The sequence below is a fragment of the Channa argus genome, unplaced genomic scaffold, assembly GCF_033026475.1.
Source record: "Channa argus isolate prfri unplaced genomic scaffold, Channa argus male v1.0 Contig068, whole genome shotgun sequence".
Lineage (NCBI taxonomy): Eukaryota > Metazoa > Chordata > Actinopteri > Anabantiformes > Channidae > Channa > Channa argus.
Window position 1 is genome coordinate 137867 of NW_027125287.1, and position 26221 is coordinate 164087.

A 26221-nucleotide genomic window follows, 5' to 3' on the forward strand; every position below is an offset into this window, starting at 1 on the left:
AAACCCTTTTTGATTTCTTTGACCAATTTGCACATGCTGTTTGCCATATCGCGTCCAACAAAAAGAGGGCGCGCAATTGTAGTCAACAGATACTCAAAACTGAAATTGAATAACGACCATTGCAACTTTAGCCAGTAATCGTCCGCTCTGTCAAAGACACAGCCTTTTTTCGGCGACTACTCTGGAGTGACTGCAAAAGATCTAACAGGCAAAAGCAGGTTTTCACATTCAGGCCCGTAGGTAATGTTCCTTTTCAAATGCAGATTGCCGGAGAACGTAGGGGCGTAATTTGACAAGTGATGCTTTTTTGTCCAACCTTGAGCGAGTAAAAGTAATGGCATCAGCACGGCGTAACTACACCAGGGGCATGGCTGGGGGCAGTGCTGTTCCAGTCTTCATTAGTATAGTGGACAGTATCTCCGCCTGTTGTAATTGACATCCTAGGGCTGCTGCTGCAAGTGCAGCTATTTTTCATGGGAGAAAGTCTCTATTTCAATTAATAGTATGTGGTGGCTTTGTCCAAAGTGAGGCTGTTTAGAAATTGGTTCTTAACTTTCTTCTGTAGTCTCGCATAACCCTTTTCGATTTCTTTGACCAATTTGCACTTGCTGCTTGCCTTTTTCGATTTCTTTAACCAATTTGCACATGCTGTTTGCCATATCGCGTGCACCAAGAAGAGGGCATGCAATTGCAGGAAAGGGACTCCTCAACAGGTACTCAAAACTGAAATTGAACGCTGACCATTGCAACTTTAGCCAGTAATGGTCCGCTTAGTCAAAGGCACACAGCCTTTGTCCATCGACTACTCTGGCGAGACTGCAAACGAGCAGTGCTTTTCCAGTCCTCGTTAGTATAGTGGACAGTATCTCCGCCTGTCACGTGGAAGACCGGGGTTCGATTCCCCGACGGGGAGAGTCTTTTTGCCTTTGTCCCGGACAGTTGAAATTTCCCGCAATACGTCTTTGGCTTGGTTGAGGAGGCTTGCATTTGCAAGCGATGGCCAGAAGAAGTCATCGGTTGTTGTGCCTAAATAGCTCAGTTGGGAGAGCGTTAGACTGAAGATTTAAAGGTCCCTGGTTTGATCCTGGGTTTTGGCATTACACCACCTCTGTCTTGCGTACGATGCCAAGAGTCCCCTAACCTTTTGTTTTTGTACTTAAGACGGTTTGGAAGGTAGTCTCTATGTGTGCCATTCTGTGATTTCAGGTTGTTTTACGGAGCAAGCATGTGTAAGAACTTAGTCAACCCACTGACACAGCTTGAGTGTGAATGTCATCTTAAAATAACAACAATTGTGTTTCTGCCTGATTTCAGGCTAGGGACCTTTCACGTGTGAGGCGAACTTGATAACCGCTACACCACAGATACCGGCGACTTTGACGGGCTACTTCAGAGCGTAGGCAAAAGCAGGCTTTCACATTCACGCCCGTAGGTAACGTTCCTTTTCAAATGCAGATTGCCGGAGAACGTAGGGGCGTAATTTGACAAGTGATGCATTTTTATCCAACCTTGTGCGAGTAAAACTAATGGCATCAGAACGGCGTAACTACACCAGGGGCATGGCCGGGGCCAGTGCTGTTCCAGTCCTCGTTAGTATAGCGGACAGGATCTCCGCCTGTTGTAATTGACATCCTAGGGCTGCTGCTGCAAGTGCAGCTATTTTTCATTGGAGAAAGTCTCTATTTCGATTAATAGTATGTGGTGGCTTTGTCCAAACTGAGGCTGTTTAGAAATTGGTTTATAACTTTCGTCTGTAGTCTCGCATAACCCTTTTCAATTTCTTTGACCAATTTGCACATGCTGTTTGCCATATCGCGTGCACCAAGAAGAGGGCATGCAATTGCAGAAAAGGAACTCCTCAACAGGTAACTCAAAACTGAAATTGAACGACGACCATTGCAAGCATGTGTAAGAACTTAGTCAACCCACTGACACAGCTTGAGTGTGAATGTCATCTTAAAATAACAACAATTGTGTTTCTGCCTGGTTTCAGGCCAGGGACCTTTCACGTGTGAGGCGAACTTGATAACCGCTACACCACAGAAATCGGCGACTTTGACGAGCTACTTCAGAGCGTAGCTTCCCAGCAAGAAGAATACCACGGTCGTGGAAGTTTACTCCTCAGGGGTTTTGGGATGAAAGGATCTTTATCGAACTTTGTAGTACTAAAACCAAAAGTGTTGCCTTTCTAATTGTTAGAGCTGAGACAACCCCTTTTACAAGGCAATCCACCCAGACTGACTGTGCACATGATAATGGATAGCAAAAGGGTTTCTGCCTGATTTCGAACGAGGGACCTTTATGCATGTTAGGCCAAGGTGATATCCACTACACTACAGAATTTAGCCACGTAGGGCATTACTTTCAGAGGGTAGCATCTAACCACAAAGCGACACATTATCGTGCAAGGTCGACTCTAAGGGGCTTTCCAAAATCCTAGTGCACAATAGGTACTTTCTCAGCTTAATGGGGACCATGCTCATATGTGGAGGCTGATCGGTCCAATGCTAAGCCAGTGTAGCGTGGAGAGGGGATTGAAGCTGTGGTAATTGACATCCTAGGGCTGCTGCTTCAGTGCAGCTGTTTTTCATGGGAGAAACAAAGGCTGTTTAGAAATTGGTTCTTAACAATCTTCTGTAGTCTCGCAAAACCCTTTTTGATTTCTTTGACCAATTTGCACATGCTGTTTGCCATATCGCGTCCAACAAAAAGAGGGCGCGCAATTGTAGTCAACAGATACTCAAAACTGAAATTGAATAACGACCATTGCAACTTTAGCCAGTAATCGTCCGTTCTGTCAAAAACACAGCCTTTTTTCGGCGACTACTCTGGAGTGACTGCAAAAGATCTAACAGGCAAAAGCAGGTTTTCACATTCAGGCCCGTAGGTAACGTTCCTTTTCAAATGCAGATTGCCGGAGAACGTAGGGGCGTAATTTGACAAGTGATGCTTTTTTGTCCAACCTTGAGCGAGTAAAAGTAATGGCATCAGCACGGCGTAACTACACCAGGGGCATGGCCGGGGGCAGTGCTGTTCCAGTCTTCATTAGTATAGTGGACAGTATCTCCGCCTGTTGTAATTGACATCCTAGGGCTGCTGCTGCAAGTGCAGCTATTTTTCATGGGAGAAAGTCTCTATTTCAATTAATAGTATGTGGTGGCTTTGTCCAAAGTGAGGCTGTTTAGAAATTGGTTCTTAACTTTCTTCTGTAGTCTCACATAACCCTTTTCGATTTCTTTGACCAATTTGCACTTGCTGCTTGCCTTTTTCGATTTCTTTAACCAATTTGCACATGCTGTTTGCCATATCGCGTGCACCAAAAAGAGGGCATGCAATTGCAGGAAAGGAACTCCTCAACAGGTAACTGAAAACTGAAATTGAACGACGACCATTGCAACTTTAGCCAGTAATGGTGCGCTCAGTCAAAGGCACACAGCCTTTGTCCAGCGACTACTCTGGCGTGACTGCAAACGAGCAGTGCTTTTCCAGTCCTCGTTAGTATAGTGGACAGTATCTCCGCCTGTCACGCGGAAGACCGGGGTTCGATTCCCCGACGGGGAGAGTCTTTTTGCCTTTGTCCCGGACAGTTGAAATTTCCCGCAATACGTCTTCGGCTTGGTTGAGGAGGCTTGCATTTCCAAATGATGGCCAGAAGAAGTCATCGGGTGTTGTGCCAAAATAGCTCAGTTGGGAGAGCGTTAGACTGAAGATTTAAAGGTCCCTGGTTTGATCCCGGGTTTTGGCATTACACCACCTCTGTCTTGCGTACGATGCCAAGAGTCCCCTTACCTTTTGTTTTTGTACTTAAGACGGTTTGGAAGGTAGTCTCTATGTGTGCCATTCTGTGATTTCAGGTTGTTTTACGGAGCAAGCATGTGTAAGAACTTAGTCAACCCACTGACACAGCTTGAGTGTAAATGTCATTTTAAAATAACAACAATTGTGTTTCTGCCTGATTTCAGGCCAGGGACCTTTCACGTGTGAGGCGAACTTGATAACCGCTACACCACAGATACCGGCGACTTTGACGAGCTACTTCAGAGCGTAGGCAAAAGCAGGCTTTCACATTCAGGCCCGTAGGTAACGTTCCTTTTCAAATGCAGATTGCCGGAGAACGTAGGGGCGTAATTTGACAAGTGATGCATTTTTGTCCAACCTTGAGCGATTAAAAGTAATGGCATCAGAACAGCGTAACTACACCAGGGGCATGGCCGGGGCCAGTGCTGTTCCAGTCCTCGTTAGTATAGTGTACAGGATCTCCGCCTGTTGTAATTGACATCCTAGGGCTGCTGCTGCAAGTGCAGCTATTTTTCATTGGAGAAAGTCTCTATTTCGATTAATAGTATGTGGTGGCTTTGTCCAAACGGAAGCTGTTTAGAAATTGGTTCTTAACTTTCTTCTGTAGTCTCGCATAACCCTTTTCGATTTCTTTGACCAATTTGCACATGCTGTTTGCCATATCGCGTGCACCAAGAAGAGGGCATGCAATTGCAGGAAAGGAACTCCTCAACAGGTAACTCAAAACTGAAATTGAACGACGACGACCATTAGTCAACCCACTGACACACCTTGAGTGTTAATGTCATCTTTAAATAACAACAATTGTGTTTCTGCCTGGTTTCAGGCCAGGGACCTTTCACGTGTGAGGCGAACTTGATAACCGCTACACCACAGAAATCGGCGACTTTGACGAGCTACTTCAGAGCGTAGCTTCCCAGCAAGAAGAATACCACGGTCGTGGAAGTTTACTCCTCAGGGGTTTTGGGATGAAAGGATCTTTATCGAACTTTGTAGTACTAAAACCAAAAGTGTTGCTTTTCTAATTGTTAGAGCTGAGACAACCCCTTTTACAAGGCAATCCACCCAGACTGACTGTGCACATGATAATGGATAGCAAAAGGGTTTCTGCCTGATTTCGAACGAGGGACCTTTATGCATGTTAGGCCAAGGTGATATCCACTACACTACAGAATTTAGCCACGTAGGGTATTACTTTCAGAGGGTAGCATCTAACCACAAAGCGACACATTATCGTGCAAGGTCGACTCTAAGGGGCTTTCCAAAATCCTAGTGTACAATAGGTACTTTCTCAGCTTAATGGGGACCATGCTCATATGTGGAGGCTGATCGGTCCAATGCTAAGCCAGTGTAGCGTGGAGAGGGGATTGAAGCTGTGGTAATTGATTGACATCCTAGGGCTGCTTCTTCAGTGCAGCTGTTTTTCATGGGAGAAACAAAGGCTGTTTAGAAATTGGTTTTTAACAATCTTCTGTAGTCTCGCAAAACCCTTTTTGATTTCTTTGACCAATTTGCACATGCTGTTTGCCATATCGCGCCCAACAAGAAGAGGGCGTGAAATTGTAGTCAACAGATACTCAAAACTGAAATTGAATAACGACCATTGCAACTTTAGCCAGTAATCGTCCACTCTGTCAAAGACACAGCCTTTTTTCGGCGACTACTCTGGAGTGACTGCAAAAGATCTAACAGGCAAAAGCAGGCTTTCATATTCAGGCCCGTAGGTAACGTTCCTTTTCAAATGCAGATTGATAGTATGTGGTGGCTTTGTCCAAACTGAGGCTGTTTAGAAATTGGTTCTTAACTTTCTTCTGTAGTCTCGCATAACCCTTTTCGATTTCTTTGACCAATTTGCACTTGCTGCTTGCCCTTTTCGATTTCTTTGACCAATTTGCACATGCTGTTTGCCATATCGCGTGCACCAAGAAGAGGGCATGCAATTGCAGGAAAGGAACTCCTCAACAGGTAACTTAAAACTGAAATTGAACGACGACCATTGCAAGCATGTGTAAGAACTTAGTCAACCCTCTGACACAGCTTGAGTGTGAATGTCATCTTTAAATAACAACAATTGTGTTTCTGCCTGGTTTCAGGCCAGGGACCTTTCACGTGTGAGGCGAACTTGATAACCGCTACACCACAGAAATCGGCGACTTTGACGAGCTACTTCAGAGCGTAGCTTCCCAGCAAGAAGAATACCACGGTCGTGGAAGTTTACTCCTCAGGGGTTTTGGGATGAAAGGATCTTTATCGAACTTTGTAGTACTAAAACCAAAAGTGTTGCCTTTCTAATTGTTAGAGCTGAGACAACCCCTTTTACAAGGCAATCCACCCAGACTGACTGTGCACAGGATAATGGATAGCAAAAGGGTTTCTGCCTGATTTCGAACGAGGGACCTTTATGCATGTTAGGCCAAGGTGATATCCACTACACTACAGAATTTAGCCACGTAGGGTATTACTTTCAGAGGGTAGCATCTAACCACAAAGCGACACATTATCGTGCAAGGTCGACTCTAAGGGGCTTTCCAAAATCCTAGTGTACAATAGGTACTTTCTCAGCTTAATGGGGACCATGCTCATATGTGGAGGCTGATCGGTCCAATGCTAAGCCAGTGTAGCGTGGAGAGGGGATTGAAGCTGTGGTAATTGACATCCTAGGGCTGCTTCTTCAGTGCAGCTGTTTTTCATGGGAGAAACAAAGGCTGTTTAGAAATTGGTTCTTAACAATCTTCTGTAGTCTCGCAAAACCCTTTTTGATTTCTTTGACCAATTTGCACATGCTGTTTGCCATATCGCGTCCAACAAGAAGAGGGCGCGCAATTGTAGTCAACAGATACTCAAAACTGAAATTGAATAACGACCATTGCAACTTTAGCCAGTAATCGTCCACTCTGTCAAAGACACAGCCTTTTTTCGGCGACTACTCTGGAGTGACTGCAAAAGATCTAACAGGCAAAAGCAGGCTTTCATATTCAGGCCCGTAGGTAACGTTCCTTTTCAAATGCAGATTGATAGTATGTGGTGGCTTTGTCCAAACTGAGGCTGTTTAGAAATTGGTTCTTAACTTTCTTCTGTAGTCTCGCATAACCCTTTTCGATTTCTTTGACCAATTTGCACTTGCTGCTTGCCCTTTTCGATTTCTTTGACCAATTTGCACATGCTGTTTGCCATATCGCGTGCACCAAGAAGAGGGCATGCAATTGCAGGAAAGGAACTCCTCAACAGGTTGAACGACGACCATTGCAACTTTAGCCAGTAATGGTCCGCTCAGTCAAAGGCACACAGCCTTTGTCCAGCGACTACTCTGGCGAGACTGCAAACGAGCAGTGCTTTTCCAGTCCTCGTTAGTATAGTGGACAGTATCTCCGCCTGTCACGCGGAAGACCAGGGTTCGATTCCCCGACGGGGAGAGTCTTTTTGCCTTTGTCCCGGACAGTTGAAATTTCCCGCAATACGTCTTTGGCTTGGTTGAGGAGGCTTGCATTTGCAAATGATGGCCAGAAGAAGTCATCGGTTGTTGTGCCGAAATAGCTCAATTGGGAGAGCGTTAGACTGAAGATCTGAAGGTCCCTGGTTCGATCCCGGGTTTCGGCATTACACCACCTCTGTCCGGCTTACGATGCCAAGAGGCCCCTAAACTTTTGTTTTTGTACTTAAGACGGTTCGGAAGGTAGTCTCTATGTGTGCCATTCTGTGATTTCAGGTTGTTTTACGGAGCAAGCATGTGTAAGAACTTAGTCAACCCACTGACACAGCTTGAGTGTGAATGTCATCTTAAAATAACAACAATTGTGTTTCTGCCTGATTTCAGGCTAGGGACCTTTCACGTGTGAGGCGAACTTGATAACCGCTACACCACAGATACCGGCGACTTTGACGGGCTACTTCAGAGCGTAGGCAAAAGCAGGCTTTCACATTCAGGCCCGTAGGTAACGTTCCTTTTCAAATGCAGATTGCCGGAGAACGTAGGGGCGTAATTTGACAAGTGATGCATTTTTATCCAACCTTGTGCGAGTAAAACTAATGGCATCAGAACGGCGTAACTACACCAGGGGCATGGCCGGGGCCAGTGCTGTTCCAGTCCTCATTAGTATAGTGGACAGTATCTCCGCCTGTTGTAATGGACATCCTAGGGCTGCTGCTGCAAGTGCAGCTATTTTTCATGGGAGAAAGTCTCTATTTCAATTAATAGTATGTTGTGGCTTTGTCCAAGCTGAGGCTGTTTAGAAATTGGTTCTTAACTTTCTTCTGTAATCTCGCATAACCCTTTTCGATTTCTTTGACCAATTTGCACTTGCTGCTTGCCCTTTTCGATTTCTTTGACCAATTTGCACATGCTGTTTGCCATATTGCGTGCACCAAGAATAGGGCATCCAATTGCAGGAAAGGAACTCCTCAACAGGTACTCAAAACTGAAATTGAATAACGACCATTGCAACTTTAGCCAGTAATCGTCCGCTCTGTCAAAGACACAGCCTTTTTTCGGCGACTACTCTGGAGTGACTGCAAAAGATCTAACAGGCAAAAGCAGGCTTTCACATTCAGGCCCGTAGGTAACGTTCCTTTTCAAATGCAGATTGCCGGAGAACGTAGGGGCGTAATTTGACAAGTGATGCTTTTTTGTCCAACCTTGAGCGAGTAAAAGTAATGGCATCAGAACGGCGTAACTACACCAGGGGCATGGTCGGGGGCAGTGCTGTTCCAGTCCTCGTTAGTATAGTGGACAGTATCTCCGCCTGTTGTAATTGACATCCTAGGGCTGCTGCTGCAAGTGCAGCTATTTTTCATGGGAGAAAGTCTCTATTTCGATTAATAGTATGTGGTGGCTTTGTCCAAACTGAGGCTGTTTAGAAATTGGTTCTTAACTTTCTTCTGTAGTCTCGCATAACCCTTTTCGATTTCTTTGACCAATTTGCACATGCTGTTTGCCATATCGCGTGCACCAAGAAGAGGGCATGCAATTGCAGGAAAGGAACTCCTCAACAGGTAACTCAAAACTGAAATTGAACGACGACCATTGCAAGCATGTGTAAGAACTTAGCCAACCCACTGACACAGCTTGAGTGGTAATGTCATCTTTAAATAACAACAATTGTGTTTCTGCCTGGTTTCAGGCCAGGGACCTTTCACGTGTGAGGCGAACTTGATAACCGCTACACCACAGAAATCGGCGACTTTGACGAGCTACTTCAGAGCGTAGCTTCCCAGCAAGAAGAATACCACGGTCGTGGAAGTTTACTCCTCAGGGGTTTTGGGATGAAAGGATCTTTATCGAACTTTGTAGTACTAAAACCAAAAGTGTTGCCTTTCTAATTGTTAGAGCTGAGACAACCTCTTTTACAAGGCAATCCACCCAGACTGACTGTGCACATGATAATGGATAGCAAAAGGGTTTCTGCCTGATTTCGAACGAGGGACCTTTATGCATGTTAGGCCAAGGTGATATCCACTACACTACAGAATTTAGCCACGTAGGGTATTACTTTCAGAGGGTAGCATCTAACCACAAAGCGACACATTATCGTGCAAGGTCGACTCTAAGGGGCTTTCCAAAATCCTAGTGCACAATAGGTACTTTCTCAGCTTAATGGGGACCATGCTCATATGTGGAGGCTGATCGGTCCAATGATAAGCCAGTGTAGCGTGGAGAGGGGATTGAAGCTGTGGTAATTGACATCCTAGGGCTGGTGCTTCAGTGCAGCTGTTTTTCATGGGAGAAACAAAGGCTGTTTAGAAATTGGTTCTTAACAATCTTCTGTAGTCTCGCAAAACCCTTTTTGATTTCTTTGACCAATTTGCACATGCTGTTTGCCATATCGCGTCCAACAAGAAGAGGTCGCGCAATTGTAGTCAACAGATACTCAAAACTGAAATTGAATAACGACCATTGCAACTTTAGCCAGTAATCGTCCGCTCTGTTAAAGACACAGCCTTTTTTCGGCGACTAATCTGGAGTGACTGCAAAAGATCTAACAGGCAAAAGCAGGCTTTCACATTCAGGCCCGTAGGTAACGTTCCTTTTCAAATGCAGATTGCCGGAGAACGTAGGGGCGTAATTTGACAAGTGATGCTTTTTTGTCCAACCTTGAGCGATTAAAAGTAATAGCATCAGAACAGCGTAACTACACCAGGGGTATGGCCGGGGCCAGTGCTGTTCCACTCCTCGTTAGTATAGTGGACAGGATCTCCGCCTTTTGCAATTGACATCCTAGGACTGCTGCTGCAAGTGCAGCTATTTTTCATGGGAGAAAGTCTCTATTTCGATTAAAAGTATCTGGTGGCTTTGTCCAAACTGAGGCTGTTTAGAAATTGGTTCTTAACTTTCTTCTGTAGTCTCGCATAACCCTTTTCGATTTTTTTGACCAATTTGCACTTGCTGCTTACCCTTTTTGATTTCTTTGACCAATTTGCACATGCTGTTTGCCATATTGCGTGCACCAAGAATAGGGCATGCAATTGCAGGAAAGGAACTCCTCAACAGGTACTACAAACTGAAATTGAATAACGACCATTGCAACTTTAGCCAGTAATCGTCCGCTCTGTCAAAGACACAGCCTTTTTTCGGCGACTACTCTGGAGTGACTGCAAAAGATCTAACAGGCAAAAGCAGGCTTTCACATTCAGGCCCGTAGGTAACGTTCCATTTCAAATGCAGATTGCCGGAGAACGTAGGGGCGTAATTTGACAAGTGATGCTTTTTTGTCCAACCTTGAGCGAGTAAAAGTAATGGCATCAGAACGGCGTAACTACACCAGGGGCATGGCCGGGGCCAGTGCTGTTCCAGTCCTCGTTAGTATAGCGGACAGGATCTCCGCCTGTTGTAATTGACATCCTAGGGCTGCTGCTGCAAGTGCAGCTATTTTTCATTGGAGAAAGTCTCTATTTCGATTAATAGTATGTGGTGGCTTTGTCCAAACTGAGGCTGTTTAGAAATTGGTTCTTAACTTTCTTCTGTAGTCTCGCATAACCCTTTTCAATTTCTTTGACCAATTTGCACATGCTGTTTGCCATATCGCGTGCACCAAGAAGAGGGCATGCAATTGCAGGAAAGGAACTCCTCAACAGGTAACTCAAAACTGAAATTGAACGACGACCATTGCAAGCATGTGTAAGAACTTAGTCAACCCACTGACACAGCTTGAGTGTGAATGTCATCTTAAAATAACAACAATTGTGTTTCTGCCTGGTTTCAGGCCAGGGACCTTTCACCTGTGAGGCGAACTTGATAACCGCTACACCACAGAAATCGGCGACTTTGACGAGCTACTTCAGAGCGTAGCTTCCCAGCAAGAAGAATAACACGGTCGTGGAAGTTTACTCCTCAGGGGTTTTGGGATGAAAGGATCTTTATCGAACTTTGTAGTACTAAAACCAAAAGTGTTGCCTTTCTAATTGTTAGAGCTGAGACAACCCCTTTTACAAGGCAATCCACCCAGACTGACTGTGCACATGATAATGGATAGCAAAAGGGTTTCTGCCTGATTTCGAACGAGGGACCTTTATGCATGTTAGGCCAAGGTGATATCCACTACACTACAGAATTTAGCCACGTAGGGTATTACTTTCAGAGGGTAGCATCTAACCACAAAGCGACACATTATCGTGCAAGGTCGACTCTAAGGGGCTTTCAAAAATCCTAGTGCACAATAGGTACTTTCTCAGCTTAATGGGGACCATGCTCATATGTGGAGGCTGATCGGTCCAATGCTAAGCCAGTGTAGCGTGGAGAGGGGATTGAAGCTGTGGTAATTGACATCCTGGGGCTGCTGCTTCAGTGCAGCTGTTTTTCATGGGAGAAACAAAGGCTGTTTAGAAATTGGTTCTTAACAATCTTCTGTAGTCTCGCAAAACCCTTTTTGATTTCTTTGACCAATTTGCACATGCTGTTTGCCATATCGCGTCCAACAAGAAGAGGGCGCGCAATTGTAGTCAACAGATACTCAAAACTGAAATTGAATAACGACCATTGCAACTTTAGCCAGTAATCGTCCGCTCTGTTAAAGACACAGCCTTTTTTCGGCGACTAATCTGGAGTGACTGCAAAAGATCTAACAGGCAAAAGCAGGCTTTCACATTCAGGCCCGTAGGTAACGTTCCTTTTCAAATGCAGATTGCCGGAGAACGTAGGGGCGTAATTTGACAAGTGATGCTTTTTTGTCCAACCTTGAGCGAGTAAAAGTAATGGCATCAGAACGGCGTAATTACACCAGGGGCATGGCCGGGGGCAGTGCTGTTCCAGTCCTCATTAGTATAGTGGACAGTATCTCCGCCTGTTGTAATTGACATCCTAGGGCTGCTGCTGCAAGTGCAGCTATTTTTCATGGGAGAAAGTCTCTATTTCAATTAATAGTATGTGGTGGCTTTGTCCAAGCTGAGGCTGTTTAGAAATTGGTTCTTAACTTTCTTCTGTAATCTCGCATAACCCTTTTCGATTTCTTTGACCAATTTGCACTTGCTGCTTGCCCTTTTCGATTTCTTTGACCAATTTACACATACTGTTTGCCATATTGCGTGCACCAAGAATAGGGCATCCAATTGCAGGAAAGGAACTCCTCAACAGGTACTCAAAACTGAAATTGAATAACGACCATTGCAACTTTAGCCAGTAATCGTCCGCTCTGTCAAAGACACAGCCTTTTTTCGGCGACTACCCTGGAGTGACTGCAAAAGATCTAACAGGCAAAAGCAGGCTTTCACATTCAGGCCCGTAGGTAACGTTCCTTTTCAAATGCAGATTGCCGGAGAACGTAGGGGCGTAATTTGACAATTGATGCTTTTTTGTCCAACCTTGAGCGAGTAAAAGTAATGGCATCAGAACGGCGTAAGTACACCAGGGGCATGGTCGGGGGCAGTGCTGTTCCAGTCCTCGTTATTATAGTGGACAGTATCTCCGCCTGTTGTAATTGACATCCTAGGGCTGCTGCTGCAAGTGCAGCTATTTTTCATGGGAGAAAGTCTCTATTTCGATTAATAGTATGTGGTGGCTTTGTCCAAACTGAGGCTGTTTAGAAATTGGTTCTTAACTTTCTTCTGTAGTCTCGCATAACCCTTTTCGATTTCTTTGACCAATTTGCACTTGCTGCTTGCCCTTTTCGATTTCTTTGACCAATTTGCACATGCTGTTTGCCATATCGCGTGCACCAAGAAGAGGGCATGCAATTGCAGGAAAGGGACTCCTCAACAGGTACTCAAAACTGAAATTGAACGACGACCATTGCAACTTTAGCCAGTAATGGTCCGCTTAGTCAAAGGCACACAGCCTTTGTCCAGCGACTACTCTGGCGTGACTGCAAACGAGCAGTGCGTTTCCAGTCCTCGTTAGTATAGTGGACAGTATCTCCGCCTGTCATGCGGAAGACCGGGGTTCGATTACCGGATGGGGAGAGTCTTTTTGCCTTTCTCCCGGACAATTGAAATTTCCCGCAATGCGTCTTCTGCTTAGGTGAGGAGGCTTGCATTTGCAAATGATGGCCAGAAGAAGTCGTCGGTTGTTGTGCCGAAATAGCTCAGTTGGGAGAGTGTTAGACTGAAGGTCTAAAAGTCCCTGGTTCGATCCCGGGTTTCGGCATTACACCACCTCTGTCTTGCGTACGATGCCAAGAGGCCCCTAAACTTTTGTTTTTGTACTTAAGACGGTTCGGAAGGTAGTCTCTATGTGTGCCATTCTGTGATTTCAGGTTGTTTTACGGAGCAAGCATGTGTAAGAACTTAGTCAACCCACTGACACAGCTTGAGTGTGAATGTCATCTTAAAATAACAACAATTGTGTTTCTGCCTGATTTCAGGCTAGGGACCTTTCACGTGTGAGGCGAACTTGATAACCGCTACACCACAGATACCGGCGACTTTGACGGGCTACTTCAGAGCGTAGGCAAAAGCAGGCTTTCACATTCACGCCCGTAGGTAACGTTCCTTTTCAAATGCAGATTGCCGGAGAACGTAGGGGCGTAATTTGACAAGTGATGCATTTTTATCCAACCTTGTGCGAGTAAAACTAATGGCATCAGAACGGCGTAACTACACCAGGGGCATGGCCGGGGCCAGTGCTGTTCCAGTCCTCGTTAGTATAGCGGACAGGATCTCCGCCTGTTGTAATTGACATCCTAGGGCTGCTGCTGCAAGTGCAGCTATTTTTCATTGGAGAAAGTCTCTATTTCGATTAATAGTATGTGGTGGCTTTGTCCAAACTGAGGCTGTTTAGAAATTGGTTCTTAACTTTCTTCTGTAGTCTCGCATAACCCTTTTCAATTTCTTTGACCAATTTGCACATGCTGTTTGCCATATCGCGTGCACCAAGAAGAGGGCATGCAATTGCAGAAAAGGAACTCCTCAACAGGTAACTCAAAACTGAAATTGAACGACGACCATTGCAAGCATGTGTAAGAACTTAGTCAACCCACTGACACAGCTTGAGTGTGAATGTCATCTTAAAATAACAACAATTGTGTTTCTGCCTGGTTTCAGGCCAGGGACCTTTCACCTGTGAGGCGAACTTGATAACCGCTACACCACAGAAATCGGCGACTTTGACGAGCTACTTCAGAGCGTAGCTTCCCAGCAAGAAGAATAACACGGTCGTGGAAGTTTACTCCTCAGGGGTTTTGGGATGAAAGGATCTTTATCGAACTTTGTAGTACTAAAACCAAAAGTGTTGCCTTTCTAATTGTTAGAGCTGAGACAACCCCTTTTACAAGGCAATCCACCCAGACTGACTGTGCACATGATAATGGATAGCAAAAGGGTTTCTGCCTGATTTTGAACGAGGGACCTTTATGCATGTTAGGCCAAGGTGATATCCACTACACTACAGAATTTAGCCACGTAGGGTATTACTTTCAGAGGGTAGCATCTAACCACAAAGCGACACATTATCGTGCAAGGTCGACTCTAAGGGGCTTTCCAAAATCTTAGTGCACAATAGGTACTTTGTCAGCTTAATGGGGACCATGCTCATATGTGGAGGCTGATCGGTCCAATGCTAAGCCAGTGTAGCGTGGAGAGGGGATTGAAGCTGTGGTAATTGACATCCTAGGGCTGCTGCTTCAGTGCAGCTGTTTTTCATGGGAGAAACAAAGGCTGTTTAGAAATTGGTTCTTAACAATCTTCTGTAGTCTCGCAAAACCCTTTTTGATTTCTTTGACCAATTTGCACATGCTGTTTGCCATATCGCGTCCAACAAAAAGAGGGCGCGCAATTGTAGTCAACAGATACTCAAAACTGAAATTGAATAACGACCATTGCAACTTTAGCCAGTAATCGTCCGCTCTGTCAAAGACACAGCCTTTTTTCGGCGACTACTCTGGAGTGACTGCAAAAGATCTAACAGGCAAAAGCAGGTTTTCACATTCAGGCCCGTAGGTAATGTTCCTTTTCAAATGCAGATTGCCGGAGAACGTAGGGGCGTAATTTGACAAGTGATGCTTTTTTGTCCAACCTTGAGCGAGTAAAAGTAATGGCATCAGCACGGCGTAACTACACCAGGGGCATGGCTGGGGGCAGTGCTGTTCCAGTCTTCATTAGTATAGTGGACAGTATCTCCGCCTGTTGTAATTGACATCCTAGGGCTGCTGCTGCAAGTGCAGCTATTTTTCATGGGAGAAAGTCTCTATTTCAATTAATAGTATGTGGTGGCTTTGTCCAAAGTGAGGCTGTTTAGAAATTGGTTCTTAACTTTCTTCTGTAGTCTCGCATAACCCTTTTCGATTTCTTTGACCAATTTGCACTTGCTGCTTGCCTTTTTCGATTTCTTTAACCAATTTGCACATGCTGTTTGCCATATCGCGTGCACCAAGAAGAGGGCATGCAATTGCAGGAAAGGGACTCCTCAACAGGTACTCAAAACTGAAATTGAACGCTGACCATTGCAACTTTAGCCAGTAATGGTCCGCTTAGTCAAAGGCACACAGCCTTTGTCCATCGACTACTCTGGCGAGACTGCAAACGAGCAGTGCTTTTCCAGTCCTCGTTAGTATAGTGGACAGTATCTCCGCCTGTCACGTGGAAGACCGGGGTTCGATTCCCCGACGGGGAGAGTCTTTTTGCCTTTGTCCCGGACAGTTGAAATTTCCCGCAATACGTCTTTGGCTTGGTTGAGGAGGCTTGCATTTGCAAGCGATGGCCAGAAGAAGTCATCGGTTGTTGTGCCTAAATAGCTCAGTTGGGAGAGCGTTAGACTGAAGATTTAAAGGTCCCTGGTTTGATCCTGGGTTTTGGCATTACACCACCTCTGTCTTGCGTACGATGCCAAGAGTCCCCTAACCTTTTGTTTTTGTACTTAAGACGGTTTGGAAGGTAGTCTCTATGTGTGCCATTCTGTGATTTCAGGTTGTTTTACGGAGCAAGCATGTGTAAGAACTTAGTCAACCCACTGACACAGCTTGAGTGTGAATGTCATCTTAAAATAACAACAATTGTGTTTCTGCCTGATTTCAGGCTAGGGACCTTTCACGTGTGAGGCGAACTTGATAACCGCTACACCACAGATACCGGCGACTTTGACGGGCTACTTCAGAGCGTAGGCAAAAGCAGGCTTTCACATTCACGCCCGTAGGTAACGTTCCTTTTCAAATGCAGATTGCCGGAGAACGTAGGGGCGTAATTTGACAAGTGATGCATTTTTATCCAACCTTGTGCGAGTAAAACTAATGGCATCAGAACGGCGTAACTACACCAGGGGCATGGCCGGGGCCAGTGCTGTTCCAGTCCTCGTTAGTATAGCGGACAGGATCTCCGCCTGTTGTAATTGACATCCTAGGGCTGCTGCTGCAAGTGCAGCTATTTTTCATTGGAGAAAGTCTCTATTTCGATTAATAGTATGTGGTGGCTTTGTCCAAACTGAGGCTGTTTAGAAATTGGTTTATAACTTTCGTCTGTAGTCTCGCATAACCCTTTTCAATTTCTTTGACCAATTTGCACATGCTGTTTGCCATATCGCGTGCACCAAGAAGAGGGCATGCAATTGCAGAAAAGGAACTCCTCAACAGGTAACTCAAAACTGAAATTGAACGACGACCATTGCAAGCATGTGTAAGAACTTAGTCAACCCACTGACACAGCTTGAGTGTGAATGTCATCTTAAAATAACAACAATTGTGTTTCTGCCTGGTTTCAGGCCAGGGACCTTTCACGTGTGAGGCGAACTTGATAACCGCTACACCACAGAAATCGGCGACTTTGACGAGCTACTTCAGAGCGTAGCTTCCCAGCAAGAAGAATACCACGGTCGTGGAAGTTTACTCCTCAGGGGTTTTGGGATGAAAGGATCTTTATCGAACTTTGTAGTACTAAAACCAAAAGTGTTGCCTTTCTAATTGTTAGAGCTGAGACAACCCCTTTTACAAGGCAATCCACCCAGACTGACTGTGCACATGATAATGGATAGCAAAAGGGTTTCTGCCTGATTTCGAACGAGGGACCTTTATGCATGTTAGGCCAAGGTGATATCCACTACACTACAGAATTTAGCCACGTAGGGCATTACTTTCAGAGGGTAGCATCTAACCACAAAGCGACACATTATCGTGCAAGGTCGACTCTAAGGGGCTTTCCAAAATCCTAGTGCACAATAGGTACTTTCTCAGCTTAATGGGGACCATGCTCATATGTGGAGGCTGATCGGTCCAATGCTAAGCCAGTGTAGCGTGGAGAGGGGATTGAAGCTGTGGTAATTGACATCCTAGGGCTGCTGCTTCAGTGCAGCTGTTTTTCATGGGAGAAACAAAGGCTGTTTAGAAATTGGTTCTTAACAATCTTCTGTAGTCTCGCAAAACCCTTTTTGATTTCTTTGACCAATTTGCACATGCTGTTTGCCATATCGCGTCCAACAAAAAGAGGGCGCGCAATTGTAGTCAACAGATACTCAAAACTGAAATTGAATAACGACCATTGCAACTTTAGCCAGTAATCGTCCGTTCTGTCAAAAACACAGCCTTTTTTCGGCGACTACTCTGGAGTGACTGCAAAAGATCTAACAGGCAAAAGCAGGTTTTCACATTCAGGCCCGTAGGTAACGTTCCTTTTCAAATGCAGATTGCCGGAGAACGTAGGGGCGTAATTTGACAAGTGATGCTTTTTTGTCCAACCTTGAGCGAGTAAAAGTAATGGCATCAGCACGGCGTAACTACACCAGGGGCATGGCCGGGGGCAGTGCTGTTCCAGTCTTCATTAGTATAGTGGACAGTATCTCCGCCTGTTGTAATTGACATCCTAGGGCTGCTGCTGCAAGTGCAGCTATTTTTCATGGGAGAAAGTCTCTATTTCAATTAATAGTATGTGGTGGCTTTGTCCAAAGTGAGGCTGTTTAGAAATTGGTTCTTAACTTTCTTCTGTAGTCTCACATAACCCTTTTCGATTTCTTTGACCAATTTGCACTTGCTGCTTGCCTTTTTCGATTTCTTTAACCAATTTGCACATGCTGTTTGCCATATCGCGTGCACCAAAAAGAGGGCATGCAATTGCAGGAAAGGAACTCCTCAACAGGTAACTGAAAACTGAAATTGAACGACGACCATTGCAACTTTAGCCAGTAATGGTGCGCTCAGTCAAAGGCACACAGCCTTTGTCCAGCGACTACTCTGGCGTGACTGCAAACGAGCAGTGCTTTTCCAGTCCTCGTTAGTATAGTGGACAGTATCTCCGCCTGTCACGCGGAAGACCGGGGTTCGATTCCCCGACGGGGAGAGTCTTTTTGCCTTTGTCCCGGACAGTTGAAATTTCCCGCAATACGTCTTCGGCTTGGTTGAGGAGGCTTGCATTTCCAAATGATGGCCAGAAGAAGTCATCGGGTGTTGTGCCAAAATAGCTCAGTTGGGAGAGCGTTAGACTGAAGATTTAAAGGTCCCTGGTTTGATCCCGGGTTTTGGCATTACACCACCTCTGTCTTGCGTACGATGCCAAGAGTCCCCTTACCTTTTGTTTTTGTACTTAAGACGGTTTGGAAGGTAGTCTCTATGTGTGCCATTCTGTGATTTCAGGTTGTTTTACGGAGCAAGCATGTGTAAGAACTTAGTCAACCCACTGACACAGCTTGAGTGTAAATGTCATTTTAAAATAACAACAATTGTGTTTCTGCCTGATTTCAGGCCAGGGACCTTTCACGTGTGAGGCGAACTTGATAACCGCTACACCACAGATACCGGCGACTTTGACGAGCTACTTCAGAGCGTAGGCAAAAGCAGGCTTTCACATTCAGGCCCGTAGGTAACGTTCCTTTTCAAATGCAGATTGCCGGAGAACGTAGGGGCGTAATTTGACAAGTGATGCATTTTTGTCCAACCTTGAGCGATTAAAAGTAATGGCATCAGAACAGCGTAACTACACCAGGGGCATGGCCGGGGCCAGTGCTGTTCCAGTCCTCGTTAGTATAGTGTACAGGATCTCCGCCTGTTGTAATTGACATCCTAGGGCTGCTGCTGCAAGTGCAGCTATTTTTCATTGGAGAAAGTCTCTATTTCGATTAATAGTATGTGGTGGCTTTGTCCAAACGGAAGCTGTTTAGAAATTGGTTCTTAACTTTCTTCTGTAGTCTCGCATAACCCTTTTCGATTTCTTTGACCAATTTGCACATGCTGTTTGCCATATCGCGTGCACCAAGAAGAGGGCATGCAATTGCAGGAAAGGAACTCCTCAACAGGTAACTCAAAACTGAAATTGAACGACGACGACCATTAGTCAACCCACTGACACACCTTGAGTGTTAATGTCATCTTTAAATAACAACAATTGTGTTTCTGCCTGGTTTCAGGCCAGGGACCTTTCACGTGTGAGGCGAACTTGATAACCGCTACACCACAGAAATCGGCGACTTTGACGAGCTACTTCAGAGCGTAGCTTCCCAGCAAGAAGAATACCACGGTCGTGGAAGTTTACTCCTCAGGGGTTTTGGGATGAAAGGATCTTTATCGAACTTTGTAGTACTAAAACCAAAAGTGTTGCTTTTCTAATTGTTAGAGCTGAGACAACCCCTTTTACAAGGCAATCCACCCAGACTGACTGTGCACATGATAATGGATAGCAAAAGGGTTTTTGCCTGATTTCGAACGAGGGACCTTTATGCATGTTAGGCCAAGGTGATATCCACTACACTACAGAATTTAGCCACGTAGGGTATTACTTTCAGAGGGTAGCATCTAACCACAAAGCGACACATTATCGTGCAAGGTCGACTCTAAGGGGCTTTCCAAAATCCTAGTGTACAATAGGTACTTTCTCAGCTTAATGGGGACCATGCTCATATGTGGAGGCTGATCGGTCCAATGCTAAGCCAGTGTAGCGTGGAGAGGGGATTGAAGCTGTGGTAATTGATTGACATCCTAGGGCTGCTTCTTCAGTGCAGCTGTTTTTCATGGGAGAAACAAAGGCTGTTTAGAAATTGGTTCTTAACAATCTTCTGTAGTCTCGCAAAACCCTTTTTGATTTCTTTGACCAATTTGCACATGCTGTTTGCCATATCGCGCCCAACAAGAAGAGGGCGTGAAATTGTAGTCAACAGATACTCAAAACTGAAATTGAATAACGACCATTGCAACTTTAGCCAGTAATCGTCCACTCTGTCAAAGACACAGCCTTTTTTCGGCGACTACTCTGGAGTGACTGCAAAAGATCTAACAGGCAAAAGCAGGCTTTCATATTCAGGCCCGTAGGTAACGTTCCTTTTCAAATGCAGATTGATAGTATGTGGTGGCTTTGTCCAAACTGAGGCTGTTTAGAAATTGGTTCTTAACTTTCTTCTGTAGTCTCGCATAACCCTTTTCGATTTCTTTGACCAATTTGCACTTGCTGCTTGCCCTTTTCGATTTCTTTGACCAATTTGCACATGCTGTTTGCCATATCGCGTGCACCAAGAAGAGGGCATGCAATTGCAGGAAAGGAACTCCTCAACAGGTAACTCAAAACTGAAATTGAACGACGACCATTGCAAGCATGTGTAAGAACTTAGTCAACCCTCTGACACAGCTTGAGTGTGAATGTCATCTTTAAATAACAACAATTGTGTTTCTGCCTGGTTTCAGGCCAGGGACCTTTCACGTGTGAGGCGAACTTGATAACCGCTACACCACAGAAATCGGCGACTTTGACGAGCTACTTCAGAGCGTAGCTTCCCAGCAAGAAGAATACCACGGTCGTGGAAGTTTACTCCTCAGGGGTTTTGGGATGAAAGGATCTTTATCGAACTTTGTAGTACTAAAACCAAAAGTGTTGCCTTTCTAATTGTAAGAGCTGAGACAACCCCTTTTACAAGGCAATCCACCCAGACTGACTGTGCACAGGATAATGGATAGCAAAAGGGTTTCTGCCTGATTTCGAACGAGGGACCTTTATGCATGTTAGGCCAAGGTGATATCCACTACACTACAGAATTTAGCCACGTAGGGTATTACTTTCAGAGGGTAGCATCTAACCACAAAGCGACACATTATCGTGCAAGGTCGACTCTAAGGGGCTTTCCAAAATCCTAGTGTACAATAGGTACTTTCTCAGCTTAATGGGGACCATGCTCATATGTGGAGGCTGATCGGTCCAATGCTAAGCCAGTGTAGCGTGGAGAGGGGATTGAAGCTGTGGTAATTGACATCCTAGGGCTGCTTCTTCAGTGCAGCTGTTTTTCATGGGAGAAACAAAGGCTGTTTAGAAATTGGTTCTTAACAATCTTCTGTAGTCTCGCAAAACCCTTTTTGATTTCTTTGACCAATTTGCACATGCTGTTTGCCATATCGCGTCCAACAAGAAGAGGGCGCGCAATTGTAGTCAACAGATACTCAAAACTGAAATTGAATAACGACCATTGCAACTTTAGCCAGTAATCGTCCACTCTGTCAAAGACACAGCCTTTTTTCGGCGACTACTCTGGAGTGACTGCAAAAGATCTAACAGGCAAAAGCAGGCTTTCATATTCAGGCCCGTAGGTAACGTTCCTTTTCAAATGCAGATTGATAGTATGTGGTGGCTTTGTCCAAACTGAGGCTGTTTAGAAATTGGTTCTTAACTTTCTTCTGTAGTCTCGCATAACCCTTTTCGATTTCTTTGACCAATTTGCACTTGCTGCTTGCCCTTTTCGATTTCTTTGACCAATTTGCACATGCTGTTTGCCATATCGCGTGCACCAAGAAGAGGGCATGCAATTGCAGGAAAGGAACTCCTCAACAGGTAACTCAAAACTGAAATTGAACGACGACCATTGCAAGCATGTGTAAGAACTTAGTCAACCCTCTGACACAGCTTGAGTGTGAATGTCATCTTTAAATAACAACAATTGTGTTTCTGCCTGGTTTCAGGCCAGGGACCTTTCACGTGTGAGGCGAACTTGATAACCGCTACACCACAGAAATCGGCGACTTTGACGAGCTACTTCAGAGCGTAGCTTCCCAGCAAGAAGAATACCACGGTCGTGGAAGTTTACTCCTCAGGGGTTTTGGGATGAAAGGATCTTTATCGAACTTTGTAGTACTAAAACCAAAAGTGTTGCCTTTCTAATTGTTAGAGCTGAGACAACCCCTTTTACAAGGCAATCCACCCAGACTGACTGTGCACAGGATAATGGATAGCAAAAGGGTTTCTGCCTGATTTCGAACGAGGGACCTTTATGCATGTTAGGCCAAGGTGATATCCACTACACTACAGAATTTAGCCACGTAGGGTATTACTTTCAGAGGGTAGCATCTAACCACAAAGCGACACATTATCGTGCAAGGTCGACTCTAAGGGGCTTTCCAAAATCCTAGTGTACAATAGGTACTTTCTCAGCTTAATGGGGACCATGCTCATATGTGGAGGCTGATCGGTCCAATGCTAAGCCAGTGTAGCGTGGAGAGGGGATTGAAGCTGTGGTAATTGACATCCTAGGGCTGCTTCTTCAGTGCAGCTGTTTTTCATGGGAGAAACAAAGGCTGTTTAGAAATTGGTTCTTAACAATCTTCTGTAGTCTCGCAAAACCCTTTTTGATTTCTTTGACCAATTTGCACATGCTGTTTGCCATATCGCGTCCAACAAGAAGAGGGCGCGCAATTGTAGTCAACAGATACTCAAAACTGAAATTGAATAACGACCATTGCAACTTTAGCCAGTAATCGTCCACTCTGTCAAAGACACAGCCTTTTTTCGGCGACTACTCTGGAGTGACTGCAAAAGATCTAACAGGCAAAAGCAGGCTTTCATATTCAGGCCCGTAGGTAACGTTCCTTTTCAAATGCAGATTGATAGTATGTGGTGGCTTTGTCCAAACTGAGGCTGTTTAGAAATTGGTTCTTAACTTTCTTCTGTAGTCTCGCATAACCCTTTTCGATTTCTTTGACCAATTTGCACTTGCTGCTTGCCCTTTTCGATTTCTTTGACCAATTTGCACATGCTGTTTGCCATATCGCGTGCACCAAGAAGAGGGCATGCAATTGCAGGAAAGGAACTCCTCAACAGGTTGAACGACGACCATTGCAACTTTAGCCAGTAATGGTCCGCTCAGTCAAAGGCACACAGCCTTTGTCCAGCGACTACTCTGGCGAGACTGCAAACGAGCAGTGCTTTTCCAGTCCTCGTTAGTATAGTGGACAGTATCTCCGCCTGTCACGCGGAAGACCAGGGTTCGATTCCCCGACGGGGAGAGTCTTTTTGCCTTTGTCCCGGACAGTTGAAATTTCCCGCAATACGTCTTTGGCTTGGTTGAGGAGGCTTGCATTTGCAAATGATGGCCAGAAGAAGTCATCGGTTGTTGTGCCGAAATAGCTCAATTGGGAGAGCGTTAGACTGAAGATCTGAAGGTCCCTGGTTCGATCCCGGGTTTCGGCATTACACCACCTCTGTCCGGCTTACGATGCCAAGAGGCCCCTAAACTTTTGTTTTTGTACTTAAGACGGTTCGGAAGGTAGTCTCTATGTGTGCCATTCTGTGATTTCAGGTTGTTTTACGGAGCAAGCATGTGTAAGAACTTAGTCAACCCACTGACACAGCTTGAGTGTGAATGTCATCTTAAAATAACAACAATTGTGTTTCTGCCTGATTTCAGGCTAGGGACCTTTCACGTGTGAGGCGAACTTGATAACCGCTACACCACAGATACCGGCGACTTTGACGGGCTACTTCAGAGCGTAGGCAAAAGCAGGCTTTCACATTCAGGCCCGTAGGTAACGTTCCTTTTCAAATGCAGATTGCCGGAGAACGTAGGGGCGTAATTTGACAAGTGATGCATTTTTATCCAACCTTGTGCGAGTAAAACTAATGGCATCAGAACGGCGTAACTACACCAGGGGCATGGCCGGGGCCAGTGCTGTTCCAGTCCTCATTAGTATAGTGGACAGTATCTCCGCCTGTTGTAATGGACATCCTAGGGCTGCTGCTGCAAGTGCAGCTATTTTTCATGGGAGAAAGTCTCTATTTCAATTAATAGTATGTTGTGGCTTTGTCCAAGCTGAGGCTGTTTAGAAATTGGTTCTTAACTTTCTTCTGTAATCTCGCATAACCCTTTTCGATTTCTTTGACCAATTTGCACTTGCTGCTTGCCCTTTTCGATTTCTTTGACCAATTTGCACATGCTGTTTGCCATATTGCGTGCACCAAGAATAGGGCATCCAATTGCAGGAAAGGAACTCCTCAACAGGTACTCAAAACTGAAATTGAATAACGACCATTGCAACTTTAGCCAGTAATGGTCCGCTCAGTCAAAGGCACACACCCTTTGTCCAGCGACTACTCTGCCGAGACTGCAAACGAGCAGTGCTTTTCCAGTCCTCGTTAGTATAGTGGACAGTATCTCCGCCTGTCACGTGGAAGACCGGGGTTCGATTCCCCGACGGGGAGAGTCTTTTTGCCTTTGTCCCGGACAGTTGAAATTTCCCGCAATACGTCTTTGGCTTGGTTGAGGAGGCTTGCATTTGCAAATGATGGCCAGAAGAAGTCATCAGTTGTTGTGCCTAAATAGCTCAGTTGGGAGAGTGTTAGACTGAAGGTCTAAAAGTCCCTGGTTCGATCCCGGGTTTCGCATTACACCACCTCTGTCTTGCGTACGATGCCAAGAGGCCCCTAAACTTTTGTTTTTGTACTTAAGACGGTTCGGAAGGTAGTCTCTATGTGTGCCATTCTGTGATTTCAGGTTGTTTTACGGAGCAAGCATGTGTAAGAACTTAGTCAACCCACTGACACAGCTTGAGTGTGAATGTCATCTTAAAATAACAACAATTGTGTTTCTGCCTGATTTCAGGCTAGGGACCTTTCACGTGTGAGGCGAACTTGATAACCGCTACACCACAGATACCGGCGACTTTGACGGGATACTTCAGAGCGTAGGCAAAAGCAGGCTTTCACATTCACGCCCGTAGGTAACGTTCCTTTTCAAATGCAGATTGCCGGAGAACGTAGGGGCGTAATTTGACAAGTGATGCATTTTTATCCAACCTTGTGCGAGTAAAACTAATGGCATCAGAACGGCGTAACTACACCAGGGGCATGGCCGGGGCCAGTGCTGTTCCAGTCCTCGTTAGTATAGCGGACAGGATCTCCGCCTGTTGTAATTGACATCCTAGGGCTGCTGCTGCAAGTGCAGCTATTTTTCATTGGAGAAAGTCTCTATTTCGATTAATAGTATGTGGTGGCTTTGTCCAAACTGAGGCTGTTTAGAAATTGGTTTATAACTTTCTTCTGTAGTCTCGCATAACCCTTTTCAATTTCTTTGACCAATTTGCACATGCTGTTTGCCATATCGCGTGCACCAAGAAGAGGGCATGCAATTGCAGAAAAGGAACTCCTCAACAGGTAACTCAAAACTGAAATTGAACGACGACCATTGCAAGCATGTGTAAGAACTTAGTCAACCCACTGACACAGCTTGAGTGTGAATGTCATCTTAAAATAACAACAATTGTGTTTCTGCCTGGTTTCAGGCCAGGGACCTTTCACGTGTGAGGCGAACTTGATAACCGCTACACCACAGAAATCGGCGACTTTGACGAGCTACTTCAGAGCGTAGCTTCCCAGCAAGAAGAATACCACGGTCGTGGAAGTTTACTCCTCAGGGGTTTTGGGATGAAAGGATCTTTATCGAACTTTGTAGTACTAAAACCAAAAGTGTTGCCTTTCTAATTGTTAGAGCTGAGACAACCCCTTTTACAAGGCAATCCACCCAGACTGACTGTGCACATGATAATGGATAGCAAAAGGGTTTCTGCCTGATTTCGAACGAGGGACCTTTATGCATGTTAGGCCAAGGTGATATCCACTACACTACAGAATTTAGCCACGTAGGGCATTACTTTCAGAGGGTAGCATCTAACCACAAAGCGACACATTATCGTGCAAGGTCGACTCTAAGGGGCTTTCCAAAATCCTAGTGCACAATAGGTACTTTCTCAGCTTAATGGGGACCATGCTCATATGTGGAGGCTGATCGGTCCAATGCTAAGCCAGTGTAGCGTGGAGAGGGGATTGAAGCTGTGGTAAT

General features: G+C 45.2%; 7 non-coding genes across 7 annotated transcripts; all 7 read left to right on the top strand.

Annotated features, from left to right (window-relative positions):
• Positions 1-841: 841 nt before the first annotated feature.
• trnad-guc (transfer RNA aspartic acid (anticodon GUC)) lies at positions 842-913 on the top strand. Its single transcript has one exon. It is a non-coding gene; the product is annotated as a tRNA-Asp (tRNA).
• A 2576-nt stretch (positions 914-3489) lies between these two features.
• Positions 3490-3561, top strand: trnad-guc (transfer RNA aspartic acid (anticodon GUC)). The gene has a single exon. It is a non-coding gene; the product is annotated as a tRNA-Asp (tRNA).
• A 3761-nt stretch (positions 3562-7322) lies between these two features.
• On the top strand, positions 7323-7395 carry trnaf-gaa (transfer RNA phenylalanine (anticodon GAA)). Its single transcript has one exon. It is a non-coding gene; the product is annotated as a tRNA-Phe (tRNA).
• Positions 7396-15760: 8365 nt separating this feature from the next.
• Positions 15761-15832, top strand: trnad-guc (transfer RNA aspartic acid (anticodon GUC)). The gene has a single exon. It is a non-coding gene; the product is annotated as a tRNA-Asp (tRNA).
• A 2576-nt stretch (positions 15833-18408) lies between these two features.
• On the top strand, positions 18409-18480 carry trnad-guc (transfer RNA aspartic acid (anticodon GUC)). Its single transcript has one exon. It is a non-coding gene; the product is annotated as a tRNA-Asp (tRNA).
• Positions 18481-23504: 5024 nt separating this feature from the next.
• trnaf-gaa (transfer RNA phenylalanine (anticodon GAA)) lies at positions 23505-23577 on the top strand. Its single transcript has one exon. It is a non-coding gene; the product is annotated as a tRNA-Phe (tRNA).
• Positions 23578-24513: 936 nt separating this feature from the next.
• trnad-guc (transfer RNA aspartic acid (anticodon GUC)) lies at positions 24514-24585 on the top strand. Its single transcript has one exon. It is a non-coding gene; the product is annotated as a tRNA-Asp (tRNA).
• The last annotated feature ends 1636 nt before the right edge of the window (positions 24586-26221 follow it).